We start from the raw sequence: 19,947 nt of genomic DNA on the forward strand, positions 1-19,947 counted from the left end.
GTCCTCCAGTTTTTTTCTTATATCATAATTCTGAAACACGCCGCTCAGCACAGCGAATAAAGCAGCTTGACAAACGTCATGGAAACCAAGAAAATGTTCTTATTGTTATCCTTGCAGTTCACCAGCCTCAAAACAATAGAGCATTGTGACTTGTCCAAAACGTCTGGTGCTTCGTCCACAATGAAGGCATAAAATGAGGAAGGCCCTACTATCAAAACTTGAATGTATATATTCACAAATCGACTCAGTCATACTCAGCCATACATTCAATCAGTTCGTTCTATATATTTTTTGAAAATCCGGAAATAGCCCATTTTCTTCTAGTGTGCTTTCAAATCTTCGTTTCTGTTTAGCAGAAGTTTAAAAATGGCGCTGATATTTCTGCGATTCAGGGAACCTGTCACAACATGACATTTGAAAGCTATCTTCTGTTCACACAAAAGATCTATGACAGCAGTTAGAATTTTCATGATATCTGCTAGCTTTCAATTCAGTTTTATGCCTAATTTTTACGAGTTTGTGGTGCTCATTAAGTAGTTCTGAAATACTAAACATTTGTTTGGATAGTTCTTGAAATGAAATAAAGGAAATGAGTGTACGGCGTCAGTGGCCGGGAGTTCCCAGTCGGGAAGTTCGGCCGCCAAGTGGAAGCCATATATAGTGCAACGCCACATTGGGCGACTTGTGCGTCGACATTCGGGATGAAATGGTGATGGAGACAGCACAACAGCCATTCCCTGAGGAGAGAAAAATCTCCCTCCTCAGCCTAGAATCGAACCCGGGCTCCCGTGGTGGGCATGCTAACGCGCCGACCAATTCAGCTATTGGGGCGGACTTGAAAAGAAGTAAAACTGCTTAGATATGGTGTTTAGAAGAAGCATCCCGTACTAAGCCTCTAGACAGATTCTTCAGGTAGTCGAAAGCTTAAGCGGACCATACAGTTTTTCTTGTGCTTAAGAGCGAACAGGACCAGTAGAATAATTTTTCTTTTGTGGGGCTAGCACATAGCCACCTACGCTGCTTGTACCATGAAGTTTGGAATGCACGTGTTTTAAACACAATTTCCTGAAGAATACGTGACGCCATTGTTGAATTTTCTTCAAAGTTTCATGTTGTTCAGTTTCATATCTCTTTGAAAACGAAAGCACCTGGAAGGAAGTAATGCTGTCCTTACTCGAAAGCATTACATCAGTTCTTGTTGAAGGTAGGGCTTTATCAATATCCACTGCGCAGAGAACAACAAAGGTAAGCGAAACTTAGAGAGGCGCTGTGACGACACTGGCCTTCCGTTGCACGGCTAAGGCAGCCAATACCCCGTCCCCGAGCGGTCTAAGGAGCTGCAATCATGGACTGTGCCGCTGGTCCCGGCGGAGTTCGAGTCCTCCCTCGGGCATGGGTGGGTGTCTTTGTCCTTAGGATAATTTAGGTTAAATAATGTGTAAGCTTAGGGACTGATGACCTTAGCAGTTAAGTCCCATAAGATTTCACACCCATTTGAACATACCCCCTCCCCAGTTTCTAGCAGTGACGTAACGCTTACAACAGCAACCGAGCGTTTGCAGGCGGCTTGGTATGTGTCTGGACTACACATCATATGCTTCGCGTTTGCCTCTGGTTTAGGTTAGTGTTAAGCTTTCGCAATTTGACTTGCACTGTTGTGCTGGTGGTTTAAAAGAAATAGCTCAAGATAACGTCTTCCGCGCTCGCTGACAAAGGTGCATAAGGGTTCACTATAAAAATAATTATTGCCGCTACTGCTGCTACTACTAATGCTAATTCTATTAATGGAAAGTCAGGAGACCCAGCTTCCTTTGCCTCCACCGATAAGCCGCCAGTGCTTCATGCGTGCTCCAGAGATCTATTTCGGAATTCTTGCTGTCGATTTTGTATACTAACTTCATAGCAAACAATAGGCCTATTATTAGAAACCTTAGAGTTTTTGCAGGTGATGTAGTTATCTACAACGGAATACTAACTGTGTGGCGTCTATTTGACTCACACTCTAATCCTGTGCGTTTCTAGAAACTTTAAAAGATCTACTTGAGTGGGGTCGTAATATTCAAATCCCCTTAAAAGAGCAATGATTCATTAGACTGCTGGCCAGTTTAATTATCTGTGTAACAACTACAGTTCGAACCCACAAGCGAAATGTAAAATTTTCCGTTCTTTAAGAATAATCCAAGGAGTAACTGACTTACTTTGTTTGTAATATTCAAGCAAGATCACCTGCTTCTGAGGACATTAACCAATAAATTATAGTCACAGCTCCGATTTAACAAGGAAGCTACGGAGATGACTAGGAACCTGCTGTAACTCAGGTTCGATGTATTGCCCATAAAACAATACAAGCACTGCGCCTCATATGTCCCTAACTATGCCTTAAGCAAATCAGGGAACTGAAATCCAAAATGAACTAAGTTAAAACTGGACTTGCACAAAATTGGGAATCCACGCCAGCCTACCAAGAATACAATACAATTATTAAATACACACAATTAGGTTTTTTTTTAGATTTCTTGTTCAGCATCGGAGGCGTCCGATGTCTTTTGGGTGTCAGTGTGTTGTCGCCCAATTCTCGTTCGTAACGCAGCCGTTTGCTAGATAATTTCATCTTCCCCTCGACCTCTGGATACTGCATGGCATCGTTGCGATATACAGCTTTCTGAAACAGTTTTTCACTATTTTATGTCTTGTGATGCCATCGTACAACTGGCTCATGAACCCATACTGAGAATGTTACGCACCAGTTGTCGAAAGTGTGATATTTTAAACACGAAATGTTTTGGAACTACGTTATCACATTATAGTGATAAAAAACAAGGAAACAAATAAATAAATTGGAATACTATATGTACTGTATTAAAGCACACCTTGAAATTTCTATGCCATGAGATACCGTCAAAAGAAAAAAAAACAAAGCAAGCATGCATTGTCGAACATAAAACTCTTCGCAAGGTATATGACTTTTTAGCGTGTTATACTCTGAAGATTCAGTTGTAATATAACGCCTTCATCTACCAAAGGTAATACTTTCCTGCAACGAATACTTCAAAGCCGCCAAAGACGCTTATGTCATAAAATCTATGAACATTATATGTCAAGTCCTAGTAAATTCTAAAACCCAACACCAACCTCCGGTGCAAGGTGTGCATCCACGTAGAATGTATTTATGCAGACGGAATAGGCGAATGGAAATTTTTACCAGGGCCAGGTTTCGGATACACGTCTCCTACTCACTAGGCAGATGTGCTAACCACTACGTCATGCTGGAGCAATGGCTTTACAAACCTGCACCGAGAACCCTTGTACGTTTTTATCACAGAGAAACTATATGGTTCCAAGACGTTTCCAAGTCCCAGACATCTATGTTGTATATTATGCAGACTAAAGCGACTATTGAAAATTTGTACCAGGTCTCTGGAATCATACAGTTTCAACTGACTGAAATGCGTGTGCCTGGGTTTCAGACAGGGTCCCCCATTTCATTCGATGCTGAGGTGCTATTTCAGTACCGCTGGAGAACCTCTGCGATGCTGTTTTTGGTTTAAGGAGAATACCAAGTGGACTGAGGCATGAATGGGAATTTGGATTGAAGAGAAAGGTATGCTACATAGTCCGAACAATTGCGTAGAGCCAGTGTGTGTGGGTGGCATAGTGGTTAGCGTATCTGTTTAGTGACCAGAAATCCTAAGTTCAAATCCCAGTTCTGTTACAAATTTTCGTTCATCGCTTTAGTCTGTGTGTATAAATCACAGATGTTTGAGACCTGGTAAGGCCTCTGGAACGACATAGTTTCAATAAATATAAAATTAGAAACATGCAAACCTAACACTCCTCATTCGAGTAAGTTGATGGCTGTTTCCCTAGGACGATATCTCTAAAGTGGGCTCAGAAATGTTCCTTGAATACCTTGCTCATCTCGACCGGTTCTAGGCGCTTCAGTCTGGAACCACGCGACCGCTACGGTGGCAGGCTCGAATCCTGCCTCGGGCATGGATGTGTGTGATGTCCTTAGGTTAGTTAGGTTTAAGTAGTTCTAAGTTCTAGGGGACTGATGACCTCAGAAGTACCATAGTGCTCAGAGCCATTTGAACCATTTCTTTGACCTGCATTATGCTACGATGTTGCTATAAAATGTTGCTCCTTATTGTATCTTAGTGGCTGCAAGGTGAAACAACACACAGCAAACTAATAATACTAGGGGGTACTCGTGTAGGTCTGCCTTGTCAATAAACGTATTTATAATCAAGCGAAAAAAGCGAGTCCAATGCTCGTTATCTCCACCGAATCACAAGAATACGCTCGTTAAATCTGGCCACTCTGCACAAAGAAAACACCGTCACAATGAGGAGAAAATGCATAGGCGAGGAAGTGGTTATATTTATTATTAAAAGGTCCCCTAACTGCGAAAATATGCAGGACAGTTTAAAAGATATTATAATTTAAATCAAGTCTAACAGATTTATATTTCCTCTCATTATTTATGTTTGCTCTAATTATTGGACACAAATTACAAGTATATGGGAGAGATCAATTTTCACAAAAAACCCTGATTGAATTCACACAAAAATTATGGTAGCACTGTTAAGAGGCACAAAATTATGTGGAAGACTGCCTTGATAAAACGATACAAGTCATCCTTAGCTGTGCAGCTAAGTTAGAATCAAATAGGCTATCCAAGTTGTGTGAGAGCTACTTATAATACTAAGTATGCTAACACATATTGCGAAATTTTCATTTCCCCAAAATCAGCCAACTATTTGCCTATCAGCACCAAATGACAGCTGGGAGACCAATGTATGGCGGCTGGAACACGAATAAAAAGAAAATTAGCTCTCCGTCCACAGCTCTCTTCTTAGAAAAAAACTCGGCGTGATGGGAACGACTCAGTGATTATGCCAGTGTCATGGGCAAGAATATCGCTTATTATGTGAGAAAAAGGAGAACACAACAGAAACATCCCAGTTTCTGCATGCAAAACAGACATTAGGAAACATAAGGCTGGAACGGGCCTAGAGCAGTGTCTTTTCAATTGGTCAGCCTCTTTGCACCAAGCAAGATGGTGGGGATACTCAGTTCGATTGGATGAAAAAATTTTGGAGCTAAAGCAACCACCTTTCTCACTCTGGCAGTGTGGTACCGCAGTGTCTAGACCTTTGATGTTCGTGTAGGAAAGACAAAAATGTCATATTCAATTACTCTCTAGGGACGGTAGTGGTGGCAGCTCTGTCCACAAAAGTACCAACCAGGCTGCAGCCTCGTTTCCGCAGAAAGTGCCTGTCTCCTGAAATGTAGCCCCCAAAAATATCTAACAAATGTAAAGAGTGAAATTACGTTATTAATTATTCGGACGTTGGGATTATAACGAATTTTTATTTAAAATCAAAGATGTAAATATCTTCCAAAGAGTACTTCACTTGTGTGCCATATAAAATCTATGCAAAATGTGTGAAAAAGTTGTTTCTTTCAAAATATTGATGTACGATTTACTTTTGCTTTAACTCTTGTATTTTGCTCTTTGTTCGCTCTTTCGAAAGGACAGGCAGAGGAAAAGATCCCGTATTTAATTTTTTATAATGTACTTAATAATTATAAACGTATTTGTTTCATAATCATTGCGATCCTGTCCTACTAACTGCGAACCATTTATATGCTTCCAGCTGATAAAGACGTTGGAAATGATCGCTTTGGTGACTTGACTATCGCGCGCCATCAGCACGCTGTCGAATGTACATTTACGTTTTCAAATGTCGAGTCTGCAGTCTAATTTTCTTTTTACGAAGTCCGAACATCGTGCCTATTGTCGTGCAAATCATTAATTACATTGCAATTTAATATTTTTACGATACTGCATCACCAAGCTATTTCATTCTCCAACGCGACTCCTGCACCTGAATTTTACAAAAATTAGAGAATCTCACTTAACATGATGTGCGACGCAGTAAGAATTTGTCTTAGAATAGAAAGAATCTATAATTCCACATTATTGTTATATTCCTGCTGTCCTCAGCGCGATGTGTTCCGCCTCCTGAATAATTAAGCACATAATTTCACTCAGTACATTTAGTTCATATTTTTTGTAGGATACGTGAAAATGGCGCCACAAAAAATTTTAAATACTTATAGGCACTCTAAGTAAATTTTGCTGTCGTCACACTGTTATAACTCTTATTGAATTTGTTACATGAACAGAAAAAAAACGAGTATGGAAGATGGGTAAGCAGCAGAAGAACAGCAACAATGCCAAAAAAGTTATGAAACAACTGCAACTGAAGAAATATTTCCAAGAAAAAAACAAATTTTCAAAAATGAAGTGGACAGCTATCTGCGCTGAAACATAACACAGAAGGTAAGTAAAACATTCTTTTCACCTTTGCCTGCGTGCACAGTAGACTTCCAAGAAAACTTGTGTTCATTCACGACCAGATTTTGCTTGATATTGAAATAATTTAAAATTTCTTTAGTAATTACGTTTAACATTAGTGAAAATCTAATTTTGCATAAGATGGCTGACTTCGCACTGTGAGTGCGCAAAATGACGCAGCGGTTCTTTATTGCTCGAATCAAAAAATGTCGTCTTTCCAGAACATTTTTTCTGAGCAATACTGCTATACGCGTGCTAATATTAAATTAAAACGCGTGATTTTACGCATTTAGTCATCTTGCGAGTTGTAGTTGCATTGTGAAGTCCACCAAAATCGATAAAAAACTGAATAATAAGAAAGTTAATCCAGTCACTAACAATCCACCAGCTCTAACTATAGCAATATAACACAATTTGGTGGATATGATAAAGCAAATGTCAATTTAATTAAATAAACGTGCAGTAAATACGATGAAATGTTATCCAAACAAGATGAATCCGTAACGAAATGCCGGCCAGATATGACAAAAAATAAAAGAATTGTAGTCTCAAACGTGAAATCAGTGTAATGAAATATCCTCTAATCTATGGAAAATTTCGACTAGATACCATGAAATGTCGTTTACATATAAGGAAATGTCAATTAACATAAATGGATATGCTGCAGTCGACTTTGTAGCATATAGTTCAACATACTTCGTGAAAATACCACATAGGGAACATGATGCACCCTGAAAAATGGGAACTGTTTCCCACAAGATATCTGAATGTGACCAGTGGCTCATAGTGAGAAGACCTTGATTTAACTATCTGCTGTTAATTTAGTTTTTAAATGGCTGCCAATGAGCAGAACAGTTTAGATCAAAGTTTTTCCTCGTAGAAAGTAAATTTTTGACACTCGCTATTAATCTGTGATGTGTAATTGTACTAGTGTTTACAGAATATTTTGTTATGTATTTGAGTACAGCATTGAGTGAAGTACAGACACCGGTTACTAACATTAACCGTCATCAGTTAGTTTTTATGTCATAAGGTGGTTTGGATTATTCAAGTATGTAGGCATATTGAAACATGAATCACTTGGGCACAGTGAAACGTTTCAGTCTGCCCCATATAATTTAAAAATGCAAACATCATTGTGAAACTTTTAATTTTTTAAATAATTTTAATTAGTTAAAATTTGATTATGCCTTTGATACCAAAAATGACTTTTTTATTTATTTACGTGTGGGAAATGGGGATTCGGCGAAAGAAGCTCTCGAACTAGTTCAGAATGGAACGTATATTCGTGCAGACCCCGAAATGGAAGGTGTGAAGTATTCAACTCTATTCAGATACGTATGTAAGTCAAAAATGTGTGCTAATGAACAGGGAAAGCTGAAGTTGAGGTCCAATAACGAATGTAGAAAAGTGTTTTCTGTGGAATGGGAGAATATATTAGGAGATTACATTCTGCAACGTTCAGAAACATTTTATGTCTTTCAACTGAACGATATAGAAAACTAGCCCCTGAAATGGTTGTTATTAAGGAAATTCACTAACCTTTAAATTGGGATGAGCTGAAGACGACAGGCAGTGAATGATTTAGGAGATTTTTGGCAAACAAAACAAAATTATGTGTTCAACACCACAGGGATGACGTCTGTTTCATTTTACGAATCAAATGTTGAGGCATTTTTAAATAATCTGCTGTCACTTTTTAAAGATTGCCCTAGGTTTGCAACCAGACTGAAGGTGAAGTCTCTAATGTAGTTGCAGAAAAGTGTAGAACAAGTCTGTAAGTACTCGAGTGCAGAAAAAGGAATATCTGTGACAACATGTTGCATTGTTTCTGCTAATGGCAACACAGTTACACCCGTGGTGTTTTTCCCTCGTGTTTGCTTAAAATCCAATCCGATTGATTATGCTCCTTTTGAAACTCTAGGGATAGCTAACAGTTATGGTTCAATACCAGCCAAGCTCTTTGTACAGGTGATCAGGCACTTTATTAAGTATTCTAAAATTTCAGAAGGGGAATTAACTTTACTTTTCTGTGATAACCACGAAAGTCATTTGACATTAGAAGTGTTACAAACGGCGAAGAATAATGGTGCCACAGTTCTAACGTTTCTACTAAATTCCATCAATAATTTGCAGCCTCTAAATGTTGGTGTTTTTAAGACATTTAAGAAATTTTATAATGTTGCTTTCGACAATTGGCTTATGGAATAGTCTGAACAAACATTCTCCTTTTATAGTTTTGCAAGCTGCGTAAATACAGCTACAGCTCGCCAGGAAGAAATTATAAAACCAACGTTGTATCAGTATTTCACAAAAAGAAAATAGTTCATTTTGATAAGGATGTCTTCGCAGAAGTTAACATCGTGGGTAGTTATGTCACTGACCATCCTTTTGAAGCTCCAGTGGAGCAGTAGCCATTGTTGATGGAAAAAGATGTCCAACAAGAAGATTCATGTGTGACTAAGTCTACCTCACAAAAAGAAAATTCACAAGTGTTCAAATACTCTCCTACAAATGACCGTGCTAACGACAAAGCTAGCAAAGGGAAAAATGAAAGACATCGTCACAGGAAGGGAAAAAGTGTCATTGCTACCAGCACACGAGAAATTAAAGCACGGCAAGAAAATTTAATGGATGGGAAGGAAACATCGCAAGTGAAGAGGACACTTTTTGCAAAGACTGAACGTGGCGATTTGGAATCTAGGTATAATAACTCTGATGCTATTATGCTGGATGATTCTGAAAACGATGAAGAAATGCGCGAAGAACTAATGGAATCATTAAAGGCAGATGAGTGTGAGGATCTGGAGACGCATGTAAAAGTAGATGATTATATATTGGTGCAATTTGAAACTTCTGGAAGGAAGAAATTTTGCATTCGTTTTGTAACCAAAGGAAAAGTTTTTTAGTACCAGCGTAATAACGAAAATTCATCTCCAAAAACACCAGCTGAAGACGTAGCGCCAGCGCTCCATAGCCAAATAAAAATGATTCTCCAAAACCTATACAATGTAGGGCAACAAAAATACTCAAGGGTTACTTATCATTTGTAATGGACTTTTCCTCTGTAAATCTGGGATAAGTCTCACTGGGTATTTCCTCAGTTATTAAAGTTTTGTATTTATCTGGTAGTTGTGTACACTTATTCTGCTATTGTGAATCATTCAGGTTTTTATATTCAAGTAAACTGTAACATTTCAGGGTTCAGAGTGTATTTTTTTAAAGTGATAGTGTCCAATAATTATTATTCCAGTGTGTTTTTGGGTATAACGATACAAGTTGAAGTGTTTAAAAAGTTTTTATCAATGTGCCCCATCAACTGTTTCGGTTTGCCTCATACATGAGGCGCATTGAAACAAATGTAAGGTCGATTTCAAACTATAATTACAGATAAGAGAAAATTTTCTCAGCTCTGAAAGATGTTTTCTACAACATGCTAAGAAGTATCTGTTTGTTTTTGGGTTTCACTTTTTGACATATGAGACATATTTTAAGTATCAGTTATATTTTTCTTCTAATTTTAGGAAAATAGCAATGCAGATTGATCTTTCTTATTCACTTAGTTATGGCATAATGTCCCCATATAAGGTACACAACTAAGACATCCTCACATGTAAATGGAATACTATCATATCTATAGAACAGAGGCTCATAATGTATTTTGTAATGTTGTTCTAATTTTTTGTAGTATTTTATGGACTTAGTGTTTTAACTTCACACACATGCTGGTCAGTACACTCAAAACCAGTTATATTTTTACACATATCTAAATAATGTTGTTGGTAATTACTGTCCTCATAAGTAATACACAGTAGTAAGACATTTGTTCAGTAAGTTTTGGGTACTGTGGTAAACCCTGTGATAGGTGTCCCACATCTGACACTAGATTGTCTTTTCCTGAAATGTGTAAGATTTCAAAACTGTACTCATGTAAAAACAGTGACCAACATGCTAAAACAGTGTTTGTTGGAATTATATTTTGGTGTTTATGATGGTGGGGCGACCTTCAATCTTGGGAATATAACTAAATGCCAAGTCTTTCAAAAATTGAGTTTGCGTGTTGGTTCCTGCACAGTAAGTGTTATGTTGACTTTAGATCAGCATACACTAAGGCATGCTGAGAATACAATCAAGACATTAGTGAAAAAAGCAAGACAGGTTCAGAGGGGTGCCAAAGGAAGACTTTAATTATGAAGACTATGAAGGGGGTATTAACTATGGATCAGGAATGTTATAATCTTCTTTCTCCGTTTCCCGTAAATTTGCTTTTTACTTCTTCTAGGAACATTATCTCAGGTACTGGTGAACCTAGAAGTCTTAAATTTTTGTTATTTAATCGCATGGGTTCCTTTTACACACTGAAACAACGATTTTTTAATTACTTGATTTACAAAAGACTTAGGGGTGATAATCCAGTGAATAGTGATGGAAGAAATTTACTTAAAAATAAATGTAAAATATCTCTGTAATAAAATACTTTGACAATAAACTGTTGTTTCAGCATTGATATAACATACCAATGCACATACAGCAAAAATTTTCTCTCTCTGGCTCCAGTAGTTTGTGAGAAAATATTTCCTATAGTAGGCATATTTTAACATTGCGGGGATAGGCGATTCTGTATCCCCTTAACTCCACGAAACTTCTCGTCTAAATTCTCAAATCTGGTTCGTTCAAGGATAATGATTTTGTTGGTAGAACGTTTCCTCTGAGTTTTGCCGCAATTAATAGCGAGATGCAATGTAGTGACATGGAAGGTTCCATTATTCGCTGCTTGAACATTGACCCTATTTCATAAGTGACTGCTGCTCTGTCGGTCCTTGGAATGGAATATATTCTGACATTATATTTCATGAGGGCCAACTTCCAACTGATATTGATACATGTTAGTTCCAGGTTTGTTTCCAAGTACATGTACATACTTTAACAGTGATTCTTTTAATTCTGCCTATTGCAAGGAGTCAGTAGTTGTAGACTCTACAATCTTATCTTTTACCTTATTTTCTGTATTCTTAACGCGATTACTGTGTGAAGGCGTACAAATGGTGGATGTTGTCTTTGCCTTAAAAAACCTTACTTCAATCTCTGGCAGTACTTGCCTTACTCTACCTTTGTTATTATTAAGAGGAGAAATCTACTGTGGCGAAGCACGTCTGTATGAGACTGACCACATAATACAATCCGATGACATGGACGTTCTTGCTGTGGAGAAGATCTGCCACACGCAGCTGCTCAGGAAAGATATAGAAATCCACAAATATGACAACAGCTTCAACAAGAAAGAGGAAAATCCAAGGTGAACTGATCCTCGAGATGCTGCAGCAAACGACTGTTGCATGTAGCAATGGCGTAACCAGAGTGGTAATGACGATAAAAAAGCCCTCGGACATTGCCAAGTCAGGTACATATAATTGGGGTTCGCCACCAGCAATGGAGGATGAAACTTTGACAATGTCACCCATCCACGCTGGCGAAACGTCGTATAAACTGTCAAACCAATGTCGGACGAGGTCTCGAGGCAGAAGTGAACAAGCAGCTTATCAACAAGTGGCCACGGTAGCCTTTACAGATTTGTTCCCTGTCCTTCCCTCCAAATTTGTAAACCTGTTCACCGCTTCTTAAGGAAGCCAGATACCATACATCTCCTGACATTCGGAAACAGTTCAAACCAATATAGCAACTGAGGTTTATATCACTATAATACAGCACAATTCAATCAATCGAGTACACTCTGCTACAACTAAATTGGGGCGGTACTGGGTAGTAGGAAGAAATATTGAGGTCGATTGCTTGATTTACGAAAACGATAATTACACATTTATTTTTATCATAAGCGACATATGTAAGGAGAACAGTTTTCAGAGACAGATTTAATCTTGATCTCAAATGAGCAAACCAGCAGAGACCAAGTTTTATAGATCCCTTTTAGAAGAAGAATTGGTGTTCGCAGTTTCAATTGGCTACAGTTAACATTCACCTTAGTACAAGACAGTCTACCAAATTCTCGCATACAGAGCACATGGCAATGATTTATCTGCAACAGTTCAGATTAAAGCACAGAACATAGCAATCCTCTATCAGTATGAATAATATGAATATAGCCAATCGTGCACAACGGCCAGACTGTTTAACAAAATTAGTTGTAAGAGTCTTCGTCTAAGAATTTACTAAATATTCTCTGTGGTGAACAGTTCCTTTAACAAAATCTGCTTCAAAGTGTGTATCGAAAAACTCAACTAATCTTTCATCTGGCCCGTCACCTGAACACATTCAGTTACGGAAATCTGGGGGTGATCACAATATTTCTTAGACCGTTAGCAATACAGCAGCTTACAGTAGCTTTCGAAACATTGTAGATGTATTCACATACGAATGATGCCACATTGTCCCACTCCAAGATGGTACATAACACATGTCCAACTGCAACCCACCAACAGCGAGCCATACGTTCACCCTCAGGAAGTGTGCACTCTGTTCAGTAGCCACGAGATAGCTTCGCTGCAGTCGGACATCCTCCACCATCAGCAAGCCGGCGCACGGCTCGCAGCAAAACTTATTACTATCGGCCCTTCGCCACAGTAGACAAACCCACATCTTTGCTCTCTGTGAACTGTTCCCCTCTTCCTCACTCAGCGCCGCCATATATCACTACTTGCACCAGAGATGACTTACCATCGCTGCCCAATGACTTATCGAATTGGAGTAGAGCCAACATCAGCGTCAAAGGAAGAATAGCACCCACCCTGGTACACTATACACAAAGAGATGATACCCCAATTCAGACAATAATTGAATATTTACTCGACCTTATCATAACTCTTCTCATCCTCATGAGGTTCCTTCCATCTTTCGTTCACACAAAGTGAAGCTGTACTTAAGCACATTCACAACCTTGGCAACAGGTAGGTTCCCAGTGAATAGAATAAAACTTTCACTCTGCAACGAAATGTGTACTGTTATGAAACTTCCTGACAGATCAAAGCTGCGTGTAGTTCATCTGAATCAGAAGCTCACAATCTGCTCATTGTATTTATCTCCACAGGACGGTATGGACCCTGAGGCTCTCATGGGTTGTATAGAACAATTCCCCTGCCTGTTTCTCTTACTGGGTAAATTCAGCACCACACTGAATAAAGGGAATTGAACTCAACTTGCCCTAGGTGTCGAGTTTCGGAGGTTCTCATGACGTCTCAGTAGCTGTGCATCTTCAACTCCGGTAATCGCACATATTTCTTGGCTGCTACTGAGTCATCCTCAGCCATCAATTTCTGTTTCTTCTCTCCAGCTCTCGCAGACTCTGCTCAGTGGAAAGCGACTAATGACCTTCAAGAAAATGGTTCAAATGGCTCTGAGCACTATGGGATTTAACTTCTAAGGTCATCAGTCCCCTAGAACTTATAACTACTTAAACCTAACTAACCTAAGGACATTACACACATCCATGCCCGAGGCAGGATTCGAACCTGCGATCGTAGCAGTCGCGCGGTTCCAGACTGTAGCGCCTAGAACCTCTCGTCCACTCCGGCCGGCGATGACCTTCATTCCAGGGACCACTTAAAACTGTAGATCCGCCTACTGGTTGGAGCATTACTTGAAAGAAAGCCGCCGAAATGGATGGTCAGTAGAGCTAACTAGACGCTGTTCAGCCAGATGCCTGTGTTGGAACACCGTGGCAGGGTCCAGGAATTGGGTGGAGCACAGTACACGAGTGTCCACCATGCTGTTGACTTCTCCGTCCCAAAGTCCTCAGAGTATCTTAGGAGGAAACCCATACCTTGGTGGACCGCTTAGTGCCACTCAGCAATCCAAGTCAGGGGTGCAGCTCAACAGCAGACAACCTTGCAGCCTTCCGAGTCATGAGAGCCAAGGCTCAACACGTCTTTGTTCTACAAAAGTATGGGAAGTAATCAGGAGGATTTCCGGTATAGACAGTTGTTTACCAATAGCAGCAGTACTGAAACATGTGTGCCTCCAAACAACATCCAGCGACATCTTTCACATATTGGCAGAGCATTTTGCGACAACTATCACCAATGACAGCTGGGATCTGACATTCCATTAGTACAATGCGACTGTAGCGAGAGGCAAGTTGGACTTCAGATCCAACAATTCTCAGTCTGACACCTGCTCTTTCTCCATGTGGGAGATACAGGGTGTTTCAAAAATGACCGGTATATTTGAAACGGCAATAAAAACTAAACGAGCAGCGATAGAAATACACCGTTTGTTGCAATATGCTTGGGACAACAGTACATTTTCAGGCAGACAAACTTTCGAAATTACAGTAGTTACAATTTTCAACAACAGATGGCGCTGCGGTCTGGGAAACTCTGTAGTACGATATTTTCCACATATCCACCATGCGTAGCAATAATATGGCGTAGTCTCTGAATGAAATTACCCGAAACCTTTGACAACGTGTCTGGCGGAATGGCTTAACATGCAGATGAGATGTACTCCTTCAGCTGTTCAATTGTTTCTGGATTCTGGCGGTACACCTGGTCTTTCAAGTGTCCCCACAGAAAGAAGTCACAGGGGTTCATGTCTGGCGAATAGGGAGGCCAATTCACGCCGCCTCCTGTATGTTTCGGATAGCCCAAAGCAATCACACGATCATCGAAATATTCATTCAGGAAATTAAAGACGTCGGCCGTGCGATGTGGCCGGGCACCATCTTGCATAAACCACGAGGTGTTCGCAGTGTCGTCTAAGGCAGTTTGTACCGCCACAAATTCACGAAGAATGTCCAGATAGCGTGATGCATTAATCGTTTCGGATCTGAAAAATGGGCCAATGATTCCTTTGGAAGAAATGGCGGCCCAGACCAGTACTTTTTGAGGATGCAGGGATGAAGGGACTGCAACATGGGGCTTTTCGGTTCCCCATACGCGCCAGTTCTGTTTATTGATGAAGCCGTCCAGGTAAAAATAAGCTTCGTCAGTAAACCAAATGCTGCCCACATGCATATCGCCGTCATCAATCCTGTGCACTATATCGTTAGCGAATGTCTCTCGTGCAGCAATGGTAGTGGCGCTGAGGGGTTGCCGCGTTTGAATTTTGTATGGATAGAGGTGTAAACTCTGGCGCATGAGAAGATACGTGGACGTAGACGTCATTTGGACCGCAGCTGCAACACGGCGAACGGAAACCCGAGGCCGCTGTTGGATCACCTGCTGCACTAGCTGCGCGTTGCCCTCTGTGGTTGCCGTACGCGGTCGCCCTACCTTTCCAGCACGTTCATCCGTCATGTTCCCAGTCCGTTGAAATTTTTCAAACAGATCCTTTATTGTATCGCTTTTCGGTCCTTTGGTTACATTAAACCTCCGTTGAAAACGTCGTCTTGTTGCAACAACACTGTGTTCTAGGCGGTGGAATTCCAACACCAGAAAAATCCTCTGTTCTAAGGAATAAACCATGTTGTCTACAGCACACTTGCACGTTGTGAACAGCACACGCTTACAGCAGAAAGACGACGTACAGAATGGCGCACCCACAGACTGCGTTGTCTTCTATATCTTTCACATCACTTGCAGCGCCATCTGTTGTTGAAAATTGTAACTACTGTAATTTCGAAAGTTTGTCCGCCTGAAAATGTACTGTTGTCCCAAGCATCTTGCAACAAACGGTGTACTTCTATCGCTGCTCGTTTAGTTTTTATTGCCGTTCCAAATATACCGGTCATTTTTGGAACACCCTGTAGGTTCGGCATTGTCTGAGTCACGGCCAAATCCAGCACAATACGCATCAGCATTCGCAAGCTGCGTCAAAGGAAATGCTCCTAGAGTGCCTTAATTTGACATGGAAGACAGGTCACTTTCCCAATTCGTGGAGAGAGGCTGTTGAGCCGTGTGCGGCTCGCGTTCTTGCCGTTCATAACTTGACGTCTTGCAATAGCGGTAGTTGCGTCTTGTTTCCTTCTTGTGTTAATGGCACCACTGAGTTTGCTAGTATTGCTTGTCTGCGAACAGCAACAGCAGCTGTTATCAATAGCCAGTACTGTGGTACTATCTTTGGTGCCATCTCTAGTATTCCGGGTCGTCGTGTGTGTCAGGCAGTTTGGCTTGGGACGGAGCAGCGAGGAGGTCCGCAGGGCGAGGGCAGGCCAGGACCGCTGGCGGTGTGCAGGCACTGTCGGACTGAGGGGCAGGATGTTTGAACTGGAGTGAACCGTGTCCACTACTGAAACCTCCATTGTTTGAGATCTCGCTGTTGTTTGCGTGTTGCTGCTCCCCGGGTCGGTGAGACCAACTGCAACAAGTGGAGGCTGTCAGGATGGCGGAAGCTATTAGTTGCCTTGATGTTGGTTTGGATTTAGTATTATTCTTATTAGTGAAATGCAACCAGCGGTATTTTCTGCCTTGTGGCCGCTAACGCCCCAGTTACCTGCCCTGGAGGTTAGTGGACTTTTCCGACAGTGTACCTTTCCTCGTCATGTTGATGCTGTGTGACACGGCATGTAGATCGACAGCCTCTTGAATTGTACTGTGCATATGTTTTTGGGAGGCCTAGCTTAGATCTAGTGTTTCCTTCGGCCTTGGGTGTGTTTCTGAAGACGTGGTGCTATCCGTCTCTTCGCCCTTGCCTAAAAATATTCCATCGCTATACTGGTGATCGGACGTTAGGCTGATTAGTTAGTTGGTCGGTCGGCGCTTAAGCTAACCCTAGCGTGAATTGCCATCCTGTTACGTGAGTACAGCTCTTGGCTGCTTGTCTCACCGCTTAGACAGATGTAGTCACCTTCCTCAGGTCCATCCAGGGAGCACTGTCTGTGGATCACTCCGTCTTATTTGGACAAGTTGAAATAACTGTTTAAAATTTACCCTAATGTTTAAACATGTTATTGCCTTCCTCGCTTGTAATTCTGGCCTTCAGCTGTTAATTGTTTGTAACGCTGCTTTTGTTTTCCATTTTCTCTTAGTAAGGCCTGCAGCTGTCACTATAGTCTGTTACAGTTCGTTAAGATTGTTTTAAAAAGGCTTAAGTATTTTCAGATGCTACTGCCTTCCTTACTTGTAATTCAGGCCTTCAGCCGTTGAGTATTCTGAAAATTGCTTGTGGCCTTCAGCCGACCAATAATTTGCAATTTATTCTTAATAAGGCCTTCAGCCGTTACTATAGCTTGTTACCGTTTTCATTGTTAAGAAGAAAATATCTTAGTATTTGTTAATGTGTAACTGCCTTCCTCACTTGTAATTCAGGCCTTCAGCCGTTGTGTATTCTGAAATTATTGCTCGCCTTCAGCTGTTAATTGTTTGTAAAATTGCTTGTGGCTTTCAGCCGACAAATAGTTTGTTTTGCCTTCATAAGGCCTTCAGCCATCACTATAACTTGTTACAGTTATTAAGATTGTTAAAAGTGTTTCTGGTAATTTTTAACGTGTAATTGTCCACCTTTTTTGTAATTCAGGCCTTCAGCCGTTGTGTATTTTTCAAATTGCTTCTAGCCTTTAGCCGACGAATAATTTTGAATCTTCTTAATCAGGCCTTCAGCCGTTGATTGTGTCTAACACTGCTTGTGGCCTTCAGCCGACAATAACTTGCAATTCTTCTAGTAAGGCTTTCAGCCACCAGTGTAGTAAAATCTTTTAAAAATGATTGTTGAGAGTTTTTTTTTTTTTAAATAAATTGTATGGGTTTTCTGTGCAACCAACGGTAACTGATTAGGCCCCTTCCACACCTTTCCTGCTTTCCCTAAATCCCACGTCTCAGCTATTCTGATATTTCTCCTCAATCCAGAAAAGGAGTAAACGTGTCCCAGTAGTTACTGGAGCGTCGCTTTAACAAACTGCTTAGAGGAGACATTGAAGCAAATGGTTACGTGTCGTCTAGTCTGGATGTTAGAGACGAGTGAACTCCTTAGCCGTTCTTTTTCGGTTCGGGAGATTTCTATTCACTGTCGACAACTTGACCATGCAAGAGATAGCTATTCAACAGGCTTTCCTAGGTAAACATCGTTGTCCTGGTATATTCTTTGACATGAGTAAGGCAAACGACACTACTTGGAGACATAGTTTTTCAGGACAGCGCCACCAATGGGACTTTCGTGGCCGCCTCTCCTTCTTCATTCTTCGTATCTAAGCGTTTTTTTCGGTCTTGGGTTGGTGTCGTACTGTCGTATCCTTTTGAACAGGAGAATGATGTACCTCAGGGAAGTGTTTTAAGTGGTACCCTCACTGTCATAGCCATCAAAAACATCCCGTCTACGGTAATGAGTCCCATACAGTGCTCTTTATTTGTTGGCGGTTTTGCGGTTTTATGCTCTTCTTACTGCATGGTAATAGCATCTCCCTTGTGCAGACGTTAGAGGGATGGACTGTAAAAACAGGTTTTCAACTTTGTGCAGATAAGTGTTTGTGCGTTCGTGTTAATCATTGTCGCCGTATTTTTAATTTACTTGACTTGCATATAAGAGACACCATTGTAGACTTTAAAAGACTGTGAGGTTTCTGGGCCTAATTTTTGACTCAAAGCTATCGTGATTACTGCACCTGTGAGATCTGAAAGGTAGGACCCAGAAGGCCTGAACTTCTTGAAGCGTCATAGGCACAGGTCTTGGGCAGCGGACAGGGCGATTCTGCTCCAGTTTTACGGATCTTACGTGCGATCGCAGCTAGAATATTAGTGCACAGTGTATGGCTCGGCGAGACCTTCGTGTATGAGGATCATTGATGCTCTCCACCACGAGGGGATTAGGTTGCCATAGGTGCTTACTGGACCAGCCCCGTATCCTGTCTCTGTGCTGAAACTGGGGAGCCGCCACTCACCGTATGGCAGCGACTCCTCATGGTGCCTCAGACATGTATGTTCCTCGCCGTTCTGAGTTTACGTGCTTATTATACTGTTGTTCGTCCATGAACAATGAGGCCATTTGAGATCTGCATGAAATGTTGCTGGAGTCCCTTAGTGTGGAGCAAGTACAACACCAAATCCAGAGGTTTAACCGCCTGCCAACCTAGTTACTGCAGAGGCCCAGAGTAAGTTTAGCTTTTGTGCAATACGGAGGAGTCTAGACATCTACATATGTTTTAACACATTATTTGGTTATTTTAACTGAGCAACACAACTCTGTTGCTGCATTTATGGATAAGTCTCAACGGGGGGACTCCATTCGTTGCTCTGTTCTTTTTTGAGTATCCGATTCACTCACGAGATTACTGTCTTCGATGTGGAATTACACATGACCTTGCGAGCACTGGAGCAGATGAGATGTGTTGCGAGTGCTGAATTTTTGGGCTGTTCTAGATCGCTGAGTGTCCTTCACTCTCTTCAACGATTCTAATCAGAATATAAAGTATTCCAGAATTTCCAGGACTCCCTCCTGCACCTACAAAGACTGAATAGGGAGTTACCTTTCTGGTGGGTACCAGGCCACATTGATATTAAGGGGAACGAAAAGACGGATGTAGCAGCCAAGGAGTCATGTCGTGCTCCACAGATACTTCAGTGTGCCAACCTCTTGCATGCTATCGACTCGCTGTTCTGGTACGGAGTCTTGCATCGATGGGAAGAAGAGTGGATAGAAGTGGCACATAATAAGCTGCGTCTTGTAAAATCCTCTACGCGGCCGTGGCGTGTCTCCTTTCA

Source organism: Schistocerca serialis, chromosome 8 (genome assembly GCF_023864345.2).
Source record: "Schistocerca serialis cubense isolate TAMUIC-IGC-003099 chromosome 8, iqSchSeri2.2, whole genome shotgun sequence".
NCBI lineage: Eukaryota > Metazoa > Arthropoda > Insecta > Orthoptera > Acrididae > Schistocerca > Schistocerca serialis.